Source organism: Hoplias malabaricus, chromosome 12, assembly GCF_029633855.1.
Source record: "Hoplias malabaricus isolate fHopMal1 chromosome 12, fHopMal1.hap1, whole genome shotgun sequence".
Taxonomy (NCBI): domain Eukaryota; kingdom Metazoa; phylum Chordata; class Actinopteri; order Characiformes; family Erythrinidae; genus Hoplias; species Hoplias malabaricus.
The window spans coordinates 22,849,942-22,862,331 of NC_089811.1; positions in this window are offsets into that span (position 1 = coordinate 22,849,942).

The following is a 12,390-nucleotide window of genomic DNA, read 5'->3' on the forward strand; positions in this document are numbered from 1 at the left end:
TCCAGATTCCTGAACACGTGTTGCAGTGGCGTGGCATGGCAGTGGACAGTGAACACGGAATTTTGCTGACCTATAGCTGCCATGGACCACCCATCCGCTTCACCTCTGTGTCCTCCTCAGAGATGCACTATATATCTAACGAGCTGGACAGGATCCAGGGAGGCTCAGACACAGTTGTGCTGGTGGCAATTTGGTCCCACTTTAGCACCTTCCCTGTGGAGGTGTACATCCGGCGTCTCCGACACATCCGCAGGGCCGTGGTGAGGCTCATGGACCGCAAACCATCCACTCTGGTGTTCATACGTACACCCAACCTTCAGAAACTGGACCCAGAATACAGCCTGTTCAACAGTGACTGGTTCTCACAGCAGCAGGACATAGTGCTGCGTGTCATGTTCAGAGGGATAAATGTCCACATACTGGACGCATGGGAGATGACACTTGCCCACCACCACCCACACCTACTGCATGCACCCCGTCCCATCATTAAAAACATGGTGAATTTAATCCTGTCCCACATCTGCCCAATCAGTACAAATGACAAGGAGGTAGCAATATATTGATGAATTCTTCAAAGAGATTCAAAAATTCTTATTCTTCTTATTACCGGTCAGTGGAGCATTGCAATGATTTTGAAGCCGCTATTTTAAGGTCAAAATGTTACACTGTGTTCTTTAATCAAGTTGTCTTATTTTTTAAAGAAAAATTAAGTAATATTTTTACTATAAAATTACAGATTCAAAATCATTGCAATGCTCCACTGACTGTACCTAGAGTTCCTTTGAACAGTTGGTTAGTTTTAGATGGTGTGCTCCAACTTGGTTGGAATGAAAACCTGCAACCGCCCCAGCCCTTTGTGAAGACTGGTGATCCCCACTGTGGGGGACAGACATGTCTTTCTGCTTCTTTGCTTGTCCTCTTGCTACCATGACCCTGAAATGGAATAAGCAGAAACGATGACAATAAATAAGACAGACAGACAGTATTTCTTTGTATTACTGAGAAATTAGCTTAACTTGCAGCCCATTTTTGTAAAATAAAACATAATACTGTAGCGTGGTAACAGTATTTGGATTAGTTCTGCTTAATTGTGGTTATTAATTATGGATTATTATTAGTATTATTATTCATTCATTCATTATCTGTAACCGTTATCCATTTCAGGGTCGCAGTTTGTCCAGGGCCTACCTGTGTCCAGTCCTTCACAGGGCAACACACACACATTCACTCACAAACTCACACCTATGGGCACTTTTGAGTCGCCAATCTACCTACCAACGTGTGTTTTTAGACTGTGGGAGGAAACCGGAGCACCCGGAGGAAATCCACGCGGACACGGGAAAAACACACCAACTCCTCACAGACAGTCACCCGGAGCGGGAATCGAACCCACAACCTCCAGGTACCTGAAGCTGTGTGACTACGACACTACCTGCTGTGCCACCGTGCCGCCTCATTATTATTATTATTATTATTATTATTATTACTTTACGATAATATCTATATTAATAATTTATCATAAATTTGGGTTTTCAGAAACTTCAGTGACAGACTTTATACAAAGATATTATTTCAAATCAATGAAATAATACTTTATTGGGAAGAAACTATATCCATTTGATAAACATAACACAACTATTATAACCTCACAGATTGTGATCAATGCAGATTAAACCCTTCTCCATTTTCCACTGCTTATCCGGGTCCGGATCACGGGGGAAGCAGTCAGAGCAAAGAAACCTAAACCTCCCTCTCCACAGCCACCGCTTCCAGCTCCTCCGGGGGTATACAGAGGCGTTCCCAGGCCAGTCGAGACATATAGTCTTTCCAGCGTGTTCTTGGTCTGCCCTGGGGACTCCTCCCCATTGGACATGCCCGGAAAACCTCACGAGGAAGGCGTCCAAGAGGCATCTGGACCAGATGCCTGAACCACCTCAACTGGCTCCTCTCGACATGGAGGAGCAGCGGCTCCACTCCGAGTCTCTCCCAGATGTCCGAGCTTCTAACACTTTCTCTAAGGGAGAGTCCAGACACCCTGCGGAGAAAACTCATTTCAGCCGCTTGTACCCGCAATCTCATTCTTTCGGTCACTACCCAAAGCTCAGGACCATAGGTGAGGGTTGGGACATAGATTGAACGGTAAATCGAGAGCTTTCCTTTTCTGCTCAGCTCTCTTTTCACCACAACGGACCGGTACAGAGCCCGCATTACTGCTGACGCTGCACCAATCCACCTGTCAATCTCCTGCTCCATGCTTCCCTCACTCGTGAACAAGACGCCGAGGTATTTAAACTCCTCCACTTGAGGCAGGATCTCACTTCCAACCTGGAGAGAGCACTCCACCCTTTTCCGACTGAGTACCATGGACTCGGACTTCTAGGTGCTGATCCTCATCCCTGCCGCTTCACACTCGGCTGCAAACTGGCCCAGCAAGAGCTGGAGGTCCCAGCTCAATGAAGCCAAAATCATCCGCAAAAAGCAGACATGGAATCCTGAGACCACTAAATCAGACACCTTCCGCAACTTGGCTATGCTGAGAAATTCTGTCCATAAAAATTATGAACAGAACCGGTGACAACAGGCAGCCCTGACTGAGTCCAACTCTGACTTACTGCAAGCCATACGAACCAGACTCCTGCTCTGTTTATACAGGGACTGGATGGCTCATAGCAAAGAGCCCAGTACACCATACTCCCAGAGCACCCCCCACAGAATATCCTGAGGGACACGGTCGAATGCCTTCTCCAGATCCATAAAACACATGTAGACTGGTTGAGCAAACTCCAGAATCCTAGTGAGGGTAAATAGCTGGTCCTGTGTTCCACGACCAGGGCAGAATCCGCATTGTTCCTCCTGGATCCGAGGTTCAACTATCAGTTGGACTCTCTTCTCCAGTACCCCTGCATAGACCTTACCGGGGAGGTTGAGGAGTGTGATCCCCCTATGAAACACACCCTCTGATCTCAAAGCCACGAGCCGCTTGACTCCTCGGTACCTGTCAGCTGGCTTCGGAGTCCCCCGAGCCAACCAGGCTCGAAAGGACTCTTTCTTCAGATTGACAGCCTTGTCAGGATTGCCACCCTGACAGGCACCGACAACCTTGCAGCCACAGCTCCGTTCAGCCGCCTCAACAATGGAGGAACATGGCCCATTCAGACTCAATGTGAAGTCCCCCAGCAGAACAATGGAATCCCCAGAATGAGTGCTCTCCAGCACCCCAAGAAGGCATGGTACTCTGAACTGCTGTTTGGTGCATTTGGTCCCCGTGACTGTGGCTTCGGCCGCTCCTGGTCATGTCCGTAGATCGGCCCGAAGGACTTCGGGGCCGATCCCTAGAGTTGTGCCCAGGCTGGCTTCTCAGACTGCCCCGCAAACATTTGCCAGTCCTGGGCACCCCCATGTTATATTGGTTCCCCTGTCTGTCCCTGTCTCAGTTCCTGTCTCTGTCCTTGTTCCTGTGCCCGTGTCTGCCTTTGTCTCTGTCCCAGTCCCGGTCACTGTGTTTGTGTCAGTCCCTGTGAATGTCTTGGTCCCTGTTCCCCTGTCAAGTCCAGTCCAGTCACCAGAGCGCGTTGCCATCGGCCGCTCCCATCTCCAAGAGCGCGGCGCCAACGGCCGCTCCCGTTTCTCCTGTCTCCGTGGACGACGTCGCAGATTCCTCTGCCTCCGTGGACGTCGTCGCAGGTTCCCCTGCCTCAGTGGACGTTGTCGCAGGTTCCCCAGCCTCCGTGGACGTCGTCGCAGGTTCCCCTGCCTCCGTGGACGTCGTCGCAGGTTCCCCTGCCTCTGTGGACGTCACTGCAGGCTCCCCTGTCTCCGTGGACGTCACTGCAGGCCGCTCCCATCTCCAAGAGCGCGGCGCCAACGGCCGCTCCCGTTTCTCCTGTCTCTGTGCACGACGTCGCAGATTCCTCTGCCTCCGTGGACGTCGTCGCAGGTTCCCCTGCCTCAGTGGACGTTGTCGCAGGTTCCCCAGCCTCCGTGGACGTCGTCGCAGGTTCCCCTGCCTCCGTGGACGTCGTCGCAGGTTCCCCTGCCTCCGTGGACGTCACTGCAGGCTCCCCTGCCTCCGTGGACGTCACTGCAGGCTCCCCTGTCTCCGTGGACGTCACTGCAGGCTCCCCTGTCTCCGTGGATGTCACTGCAGGCTCCCCTGTCTCCGTGGGCGTCACTGCAGGGCCTCCTGTCTCCGTGGACGTCACTGCAGGGCCTCCTGTCTCCGTGGACGTCACTGCAGGGCCTCCTGTCTCCGTGGACGTCACTGCAGGGCCTCCTGTCTCCGTGAGCGCGGCTCCCTCGGCCGCTCCTGTCTCCGTGAGCGCGGCTCCCTCGGCCGCTCCTGTCTCCGTGAGCGTGGCTCCCTCCGCCGCTCCTGTCTCCGTGAGTGCGGCTCCCTCGGCCGCTCCTGTTTCCGTGAGCGCGGCTCCCTCGGCCGCTCCTGTCTCCGTGAGCACGGCTCCCTCGGCCCCTCCTGTCCCCGTGACTGTGGCTACGGCCGCTCCTGTCCCCGTGACGGTGGCTACGGCCGCTCCTGTCCCCGTGACGGTGGCTACGGCCGCTCCTGTCCCCGTGACTGTGGCTACGGCCGCTCCTGTCCCCGTGACTGTGGCTACGGCCGCTGCTGTCCCCGTGACTGTGGCTTCGGCCGCTCCTGGTCATGTCCGTAGATCGGCCCGAAGGACTTCGGGGCCGATCCCTAGAGTTGTGCCCAGGCTGGCTTCTCAGACTGCCCCACAAACATTTGCCAGTCCTGGGCACCCCCATGTTATATTGGTTCCCCTGTCTGTCCCTGTCTCAGTTCCTGTCTCTGTCCTTGTTCCTGTGCCCGTGTCTGCCTTTGTCTCTGTCCCAGTCCCGGTCACTGTGTTTGTGTCAGTCCCTGTGAATGTCTTGGTCCCTGTTCCCCTGTCAAGTCCAGTCCAGTCCCCTGTTAGTCCTGTCCAGTCCCTGTTTCAACCCTCTGTCTCGTCACCAGTCCAGTCCCCATTGCAGTCTAGTGTCATGTCACCTGTCCTGTCTTCTGTCCAGTCACAGACCCCTTTCCAGTCTAACGTTTCTGTCCGGTCCAGTGTCTTGTCCCCTGTCTCGTCACCAGTCTCTGCTCCCGTCCATTCCCAGCACCCAGTCCTGTCATCTGTCCAGTCTCATGTCCAGTCCCCGTATCCGTCTAGCGTTCAGTCACCTGTCTTGTCTCCACTCCAGTCCCCTGTTCTGTCACCTGCCCATGTCCAGTCTTCTGCCCCCAAACATGTCCAGTCCCCTGTTAATCATGTCCAGTCCTCTGTCCCCAAACATGTCAAGTCACCGTATCCATCTCGCGTTCTGTCACCTGTCCCGTCTCCTGTCCAGTCCCTGTTCCCGTCCAGTGTCAAAAACCCTGTCCAGTCGCCTGTCCAGTCTCAAGTGTCCACTCCCGTCCTGTCCAGTCTGCTCCAGTCTCTTGTTTCGTCTCCGGTCACCCCACTTTGTCAGTCTACTGTCCTGTCCCCGTGTCCGTCCAGTGTTCAATCACCTGTCTTGCCCCCAGTCCAGCCACCGTTTCAACCCTCTGTCTTGTCTCATGTCCAGTTCCAGTACCCAGCCTCATTCCAATCCCAAGTTCTGTCTCCTTTTCCCTTTTTTCGGTCTCCTGACATGTCCCCAGCTCCTGTGTCTGTTCCTGTCCTGTCCTGAGTCCTGTCCTCCATGGTTCCTTGTCTTGTCTTAGTCTGTCTTGTTTCCATGCCCTCTCCTGTGCCAGCTCCTGGGGGGTTTAGGTGTACGCACCCCGGGAGTTGCGCGTTCAGGGGGGGCATCTGTCACGCCCTCGTCTTGTCACCTCTGTTTTTCCGGCCATGTGCTGAGAGAGAGCACATGGCTATGTTTGTTTATGTTCGAGTCTCCGCCTTTGTTCCGCCTCTTAGTCCGTGTCATGTGTTAACCCGTCCTCCTTGTTATCTGTCCAGGTGTGTCTCGTTTGTGTCAGCATTTAAGCCCTCTTGTCTCACGTCCTGTTTGTCGTTCATTTCACATTTCACTTCACTTCGTATGGTATTGTTGCCCCGTCATGTCGTGTTTATACTATGTTCCGAGTCCTGTCGTGTTGTCTCTTTCCCTCTCCTATTCCAGTTGTTTTGTTTTCTAAGTCATGTTGTTTTGTTTCCTTTCTAACCCGAGTCTAGTCTTTGTTATTTCCCAGTTAAGTCGTTTCGTTTTGCTTCCTGTTCTTGTCGTGTGGTCTTTGTTTTGTTATAATAAACCCTCCGTGTTTTAGCAAGTGCGTCCACCTCCGTCAGTCCGCCAAGTGATCCGTGACAGCATAAGCAAAAACAACCGTCAGAGCCTTTTCCCCAACCCGAAGGCGCAGGGAAATTACCCTCACGTCCACTGGGAGGTGAGCCCAACTATATCTAGCCGGTACCTCTCAACCTCGTGCACCAGCTCAGGCTCTTTTCCCACCAGAGAGGTTACATTCTGAAACCCTTCTTATGAGTCTTATCAGTGGATAGGCTATATGGCTTGTGTGACTAATATGATCTACTCTAATGAAAGTTAACTAGTGATTAAAATGTATGTTTACCAAGGGATTAATTAGACATCAGCTCTGAAAATGATACCTGAGCCTTACCTTTTGATGTAGTTCTCACCAGCCAATGGACACAGCAAATCGGTCGGTTGACCAGAGGGTCCAGGCCCTGGCTCGTTTCTGTCCTCCCTGTGGAAGCTGCTGAGGATGGGCTTGCTAAGGAGGAATTCCCACTCGGATGAGCCAGCTGCCTCCGGCGTCCTTGGAGCAGGGTGACGTATTTGGGATTCCCTGAGGGAATGACATAGCTGTTCTGGTTGGGAGATCTCCTGAAGAGGGGGGCGTCTAACGAGGCCTCTTTGGTCAAGTTCAGAGGTGACGTCTGAAAGTCTGTGAAATACCTATATTAACTATTTACTAATCTCTGGTGATTCCTTATTCTGGCCAAAAATAAGTTTCACCTGCTTTGATCAGCCGTAAGTAAAAACACTTTGACGGCAATAAAAGAAAACAAAACAACAAATAACACACAAGTTGAGGCTGGTGCTAACGGAGTTATTTCTAAAAGGTTTAAATATCTGACAGTGACACAATGCTAGACCTGACCAGAGCGTCCTCTATCCAGTTCTAAGATGGGTCCTTGTCCTTAGCGTCTTTCCTCAGAGTGAGCGGGAGTCTCTTTTCTTTTCTTTTTCTGAGTGAGTTTGGGTCTGCCAGTGTAGGAGTGTAGTTCTGGATCTTGTTTTCACTGCCTTTTCTTTTCGTTTGATTCTGTCAGATACTCGGTCGGACCTCTGTGTTCTTTTCTGACTCTGATTGACTTCTTTCGACTACGTTTGTGTTCCTTCTTTTGACTCCTCTCTTTCCTGACTGTCCAACTGTTTTCTAGTTAGCACTGTTACACCTACTTGAGCGGTAGCCATTCTCTGATTGGCTACTGGACTTGGGGAATGCCCATGACTGTCATGTGGTCTAAGTCTTGGGTTCCAAAAGGATCAAACTTAACTATTTAAAATTTCACATTCAGTTAAAACTTCCATGTCGTCGAGTGTCGCATCATTTTGATTGTCTCATAAAGTCCTGTCCCTTGATATAAGTTTCCAGTGGAGATTTATCAGTAGGAAAGGAGAATTAGCCTCAATAGTTGAGCGTGAGAGGATGGAATACTCACTTGCAGCAAAACATCTGGTAAGTGCAGGTCAGCATTTCCCTCTCCCGCATCTTGTTCCAACTAACCAACCTCATGACTTAGCCACTGACGCAACAGCAATATGTCGGCAAGCCAGAGCAACACTATCAGACAGAATCAAATATTAATGTATAATAATTTAACATGTAATCGTTTTGTATTTAAAATATTCTCAAAACAGGGCGGCACGGTGGCGCAGCAGGTAGTGTCGCAGTCACACAGCTCCAGGGACCTGGAGGTTGTGGGTTTGATTCCCGCTCCTACGTTGGTAGGTGGATTGGTGACTCCAAAGTGTCCGTAGGTGTGAGTGTGTGAGTGAATGTGTGTGTGTTTGTCTGTGTTGCCCTGTGAAGGACTGGCGCCCCTCCAGGGTGTATTCCCTGCCTTGCACCCAATGATTCCAGGTAGGCTCTGGACCCACCGTGACCCTGAATTGGATAAGCGGTTTTTGATCAGCGTCTTTTTATACATGGAAAACCCTTTGAAGTACACCATCTGTTCACTCTTTTACATTTCAGTCATCTTTCGCTGTATCCTGTTCCCAAAACTCAGAGTTTTCCACCATTTGTTTTCCCCTATCTCCTGTATTTTGTTGTAGAAAACAATTTTATTACTTTGTGTTTGTTGACAAATATCCTTAAATGATGATTAGTTAAATTAGCATACTCATTGTGTGAAATCCTGTACCCTATATGCATTTATATGAATGACTAACCAGCATTTACATTATGAATTACTTACACATGTAGTTAAACATTTTTGCTTGATTCTGCACTACTAACTCATATGATAATTAATCCTAAAGACATATTATAAGCTAACTTCACTATATGGCATGATAACTTGAGATTTACACATTTTTAATTCTTAATGTCTAACCTTGAACAGATGTGCACTCCAGGATTGTAACACACTGACATCATAGTGTTGGTCACGGAGGCGCTGATCTGTAGCTATTTGTGGCCTTGAAGTGAATATTTCTGACTCCCTAAATTTTATTCTCTTGGGAAAAGAGTGCTGAGAAGAGAGGCCCATTGTCAGCCTGGCCAGATAATGAATGTCTTCAGGGTCACAACAGGCACCTGAATATTGCACGTGAAGAGCTGAGTACTAACACGTGAAATTATGCATATTAATATACGCTAATCAGCCAGAAACGCCTCACCACCAGGCTATACGTCATCTGGGGTATAACTGTTGGAGTCAGATCATGTGAGGTCAGAGTTTCACTTGGGAGGGGTATTACACTGTTCTCAATGTGTTAAGTTCTCTTGGATCCAATATTGTTAAATAAATACTTTGATTTGCTTTGAACTTCACTCGACTGGTGTCTGCGACTCTCTCGTGACGGACACGCCTCCCCCGAAGAGGGAGGGTGTATTTTTGGACCTTTTTGTTATTTTCTCATGAGTTGGTAAATTTTAATATACTTTGAGAACGGTCCAAAGAACATTTATATCTTCAATTTCTAACAACTTTCCAGACATGGCCTGTGCCTCCCCCTCTACCTCCTTGGTCTGGAGACAAAGGGAGGTGTCGATATGTTATTTGAAACACACACACACATACATAAGTCTGCGGTCTCACACAGAGAATTAGGAATAAAACAATTTCAGTTTACACAAGCATGCGTGGCCATTGCTGATTAAATATCTCTATTGATTATGAATCATTTATATAAACAAATTTCCATCACACCTCAAAAGGTTGTGCAACAACTATGAATTTCAGTGTCGACAATATGAATTAACAGTGATGGATGCCAATTATGTTTTTTCAATTTCAGAAATGTTCACAGTTCAGAACATTGTGGGTGCTTTTTTATGGATGGATACAAACAATGTCTGTTTCTGTAATAGATATGTATGCTGTAAAAGATGCATTTACTTATTTAAGTTTTGTATGCACAAGACTATTTATGAGGGTCTAAGTCTACAGACCTGGTCACACGTAGTATTGCCGACTCCTTGGTAAGAACTTAGCTATTGGCTGTCGTAAATGTCGCTGGAAGTCACTAAATGATGTCATTACATAATTTGCATAATTATCCATTCATAATTTACACTGTAGAAGAGAGGAATAACGTTGTGGGAGAGACAAAATGTATATTTTGAACTACAAACGAACTTTCATCTGTTGCTTCTTGGTTTGTATTTTTTATTTTTGTCATTGAAATAAGCCATCACTTCTCAGAATAACTTCACGACTTTAATGTTTTGTCTAGACCAAAATAACTAGATCAATTTGTCTTTTATTGTTAAATGTTAGAATATCAAATTTTTGATCATTGATCATGATCATAGCTCATCTGTTGCTGCGCAGATTGTGTTAGATGTCCTCTGTTCAGCAGTGACACTGAGGGGGTAAAAATACTCCAGCAGCCCTGCTGTGTCTGATCCACTCATACCAGCACAACACACACCAACACACCACCAGCACATCAGTGTCACTGCAACGCTGAGAATGGTCCACCATGAAAATCATACCTACCATCTGGTGGTCCTCTGTGAATCCTGACCATTTAAAGATCAGGGGTAAAGTGGGGTAATAAAGTATGCAGAGCAACATAAGGACTACACTTTGTAATTGTAGAATTACAAAGTGCTCCTATGTGATAAAAACAAGGGAGTGTAAAAACAAGGAGGAGGTCATAATGTTATTGGTGATCGGTGTATGTGTGTGTCTGTGACTGTATTTGTGGGGTGGGGAGTTGAGTGTGTGTGAGTGAGACTGTGACTGTTTGTTGGGTGAGTATGTGTCAGTGAGAGAGACGAGAGTCTGTGCATGTCTGAGACTCAGTGGCACTTAGAGGGTGACTGTGATATCATTGATGGCAGTTAAGATTTGAATCTGAACATTCCATCCATTCATTCCTATGGGGGATTTTTTTTTATTTTTAAATGCAAATTAATTAAAACCAAAGAAATACATGACCCACTGCAAAAATACATTTCAGAGCTGAGTGCTTTGAAATGCAATTGGAACAGTGTCTGTAACTTTATGCATTTGAAAAACAAGCAAACAAAAAACACAAATCACAGGTAACTTATTCAAAGCCTGCATCTTAAAATATCTTTTTTCTTTCCAAGGTCTCAGGGGTACCATACTTAACACCAAGCCAGTTATTAATTATGACTATAACAAAACCTACATATTAAATAATAATAACAGATAACTTGTTCAGTAAGTTTTTAGAAATTATGAAGGGTATTTTTCTTTAAATAAAAAAACCAAAAACATTTTCACATCTTAAAATTTTACTTAAATCAGACGCATCAAATAAAACATTTCTTTTTAGAGACTATCTTAGTTTCGTTTAATGTCAAGGAGATCCCCTCTTTCTTTCAGTGCACTCATCCTGGTTTGATTTGGCTCAAGTAAACACTGGTCTTCACAAAGCTTAGCAAATTTTCACAAGTTGCAGCTTTGTTTGAAATTAACCCTAGGACACTATAGGGGCCTTGTTAATGATTATGTTTCTGTCCACTTCCTGCAGTACACCTCTGTCTTCCATACCAAATGTAATACCATTTGATGGAATCTTCAGGTGTCCTTAATGAAACATACGTACACATACACACACACACACACACACACACACAATATACAGTTATGATTTAAACAATTCTAAAATACATCACCATGACTACACATTTTTAAACTGAAACTAAAATCCTTGCTAGGTTTGCATGCTGTCCCAGAAAACACTGGATGTTGTGTTTCATTTACATTTTAAATTGTATAGCCAGAGGTGTGTAGTCAAAATCTTGTGTAATTTATGATACACTATATTGCCTAAAGCGGGGCGGCACGGTGGCGCAGCAGGTAGTGTCGCAGTCACACAGTTCCAGGGACCTGAAGTTGTGGGTTCGATTCCCGCTTCAGGTGACTGTCTGTGAGGAGTTGGTGTGTTCTCCCCGTGTCCAAGTGGGTTTCCTCCGGGTGACTGTCTGTGAGGAGTTGGTGTGTCCTCCCCGTGTCCAAGTGGGTTTCCTCCGGGTGACTGTCTGTGAGGAGTTTGGTGTGTTCTCCTTGTGTCTGCGTGGGTTTCCTCGGGGTGCTCCGGTTTCCTCCCACAGTCCAAAAACAGGTAGGTGGATTAGCGACTCAAAAGTGACCGTAGGTGTGATTGTGTGAGTGAATGTGTGAGTGTGTGTGTTGCCCTGTGAACGACTGGCGCCCCCTCCAGGGTGTATTCCTGCCTTGCTCCCAATGATTCCAGAATGTGACCCTGAATTGGATAAGCGATTACAGATAATGGATGGATGGATGGATATATTGCCTAAAGCATTCACTCATTACTGCATTGGTGCACATGTTGGAACAGGAAGGGGCCATCCCCAAACTGTTTCCGCAAAGTTGGGAGCATGAAATTGCACATAATCTCTTGGAATGCTGAAACATTAAGAGTTCCTTTCACTGGAACTAAAGGACCGAACCCAACTCAGCATAATTCCCCCCTACCCCAAACTTTACACTTGGCACAATGCAGTCAGACCAGTCTCCTGGCCAACGCCAAATCCAGATTTGCCCATCGGACTGCCAGACAGAGAAGCATGATACACCACTCTAGAGTCCAGGGGCAATGCAATTTCCATCACTGCATCCAACGGTTTGCATTGTGATTGGTGACGTAAGGCTTGGATGCAGCTGCTCAGCAGTGGAAACTCATTCAATGAAGCTCTCTACACACTGT